Here is a 2500-nt window from a genome sequence, read left to right as displayed (position 1 = left end):
GAAGCTGTATTGTATTTGAAGAGGTAGTGATTTTGAAATGTAGCTCTCCAGCTCCTGGCTTGATGTCTATAAGAGATATGTTACAGTAGATATAGATAGATATAGATACATTAACGTAGAACAAGAAGAGATAGACTCCTATTTCTAGACTAGAGACTCCTATTTCTTCAGATAGATCTGCCTTGCCTGCCTCTCAGATCCCTTTGAACATAGTAACAACACAATCTCTTGTCAAAAAGGCATGCCGTATTGTTTGGCTGTGTGTGTGTGTGTGTGTGTGTGTGTGTGTGTGTTTGTGTGTGTGTGTGTGTGTTTGTGTGTGTGTATGGACCCGGGGAGGCCTGGTGTCTTGAGGGGTCAGGTTGGGTCCAGCCTGTAGGGCCTCGGTGCTGAAAGAGGAGGGAGGCAGAAAGAGACAGACTCCTCTCCCTTTTCTTCCAGATATACCCATAATCATATATGCTGTATGTACACACACACACACACACACGTGCATACATGCACACGAGCACACCCCATATATTGCATACACACAGACACGCAGGCATGCATACACAAGCACACACACACACACACACACACACACACACACACACACACACCCTGACAGTGAGAGGAGTGGGTGTCTCTTGCAATTATAGACCGAAAAAGTTGTTTTATTGTTGTTAATGAATCATTTTAATGAAGCGTGCTTATCTCTGCTTTCTGGTGGATCAGCTCATTAGCAGTAGCTGCTCAGTATCGTCTAGCTGGATGGAGGACCATGTCCTCTGGAGTACACTGTGGTCCTCTGTGGCTCAATTGGTAAAGCATTGTGGCAACAATGGTTCGGGTTCGATTCCCGCTGGGACCATGTGTACTGGAAAATGTATGCACTCATACAATATAAAATTGTCATTCAATCCTTTTTGAAGAGGATCACACTCACCTCGGTGTCTCATGTTTGCATGTCGGCGCTCCGTTGACAGTGTAAGGTTAACAGCAGCCATTGACAGTGTAAAGCTAACAGCAGCCATTGACAGTGTCAAGCTAACAGCAGCCATTGACAGTGTCAAGCTAACAGCAGCCATTGACAGTGTCAAGCTAACAGCAGCCATTGACAGTGTAAAGCTAACAGCAGCCATTGACAGTGTAAAGCTAACAGCAGCCATTGACAGTGTAAAGCTAACAGCAGCCATTGACAGTGTAAAGCTAACAGCAGCCATTGACAGTGTAAGGATAACAGCAGCCATTGACAGTGTCAAGCTAACAGCAGCCATTGACAGTGTAAAGCTAACAGCAGCCATTGACAGTGTAAAGCTAACAGCAGCCATTGACAGTGTCAAGCTAACAGCAGCCATTGACAGTGTAAAGCTAACAGCAGCCATTGACAGTGTAAGGATAACAGCAGCCATTGACAGTGTCAAGCTAACAGCAGCCATTGACAGTGTAAAGCTAACAGCAGCCATTGACAGTGTAAAGCTAACAGCAGCCATTGACAGTGTTAAGCTAACAGCAGCCATTGACAGTGTTAAGCTAACAGCAGCCATTGACAGTGTTAAGCTAACAGCAGCCATTGACAGTGTTAAGCTAACAGCAGCCATTGACAGTGTTAAGCTAACAGCAGCCATTGACAGTGTAAAGCTAACAGCAGCCATTGACAGTGTTAAGCTAACAGCAGCCATCTCCACCTGGTTCACACACTCAGACACATGATGACATGGTCCCACTCTGAGGGAGGGGGGGGGGGGAGGTTCTTTTCTCTCTGTGTGTGAGAACCAGGTGACTCCTCTGGCCACGCCCCTTTCTGCAACATCACACAGAAAGGGCAGGCCACTGCAGAACGAGCGAGAGAGAGAGAGAGAGACAGAGAGAGAGAGAGAGAGAGAGAGGGAAGGAGGAAGAAGGTGGGTGGGAGAGAGGGGGACATGGAGCGTGAGAGGGAAGGAGGGAGAGAGATAGAGGGAGAGGGAGCGAGAGAGAGAAAGAGAGAGAGAGAGGGGGAAGGAGGGTGGGAGAGAGAGAGAGAGAGAGATTCATGACCCAGCCTAGGCTGTAATTGCTGATGGTTCAGCAGTTTTCAGAGGCTGAAACAGGAGGACATGGAATTTCTCAGCTTTTCCTGTTCAGCAGTGTGTCCCTCCCCTCTCTCCAGTGTGTGTGTGTGTGTGTGTGTGTGTGTGTGTCTGTGCCTGCGTGCACGCCTGCACGCATGCCTGTGTGCGTGCACGTGTGTGCATGTGCTCGTACGGTGCCTGCATGCGTGCGTCTTTGCGTGTGTGTGTGCGCGCGTACGGTGCGTGCGTCTTTGTGAGTGTGTGTGTGCACGAGTGTGTCTTTGTGTGTGTGTGTGTGTATGTAGCTCTCTCTCTCTCTCCATTCGCTAGCCGCCAGACTCCTCTGGAAGTGTGGCTGCAGGCGGATGTTTATGTTCACCTGTCAAGTCACCTGACCTCTCCACACCTGACGGACGACGCGGCTTTACCCCGACGGTTACAGACGCTAGACCTCTCTCCACATA

This window comes from Nansenia antarctica (assembly GCF_963989245.1).
Source record: "Nansenia antarctica genome assembly, chromosome: 11".
Taxonomy (NCBI): domain Eukaryota; kingdom Metazoa; phylum Chordata; class Actinopteri; order Argentiniformes; family Microstomatidae; genus Nansenia; species Nansenia antarctica.
This window is presented reverse-complemented; position numbering follows the sequence as displayed.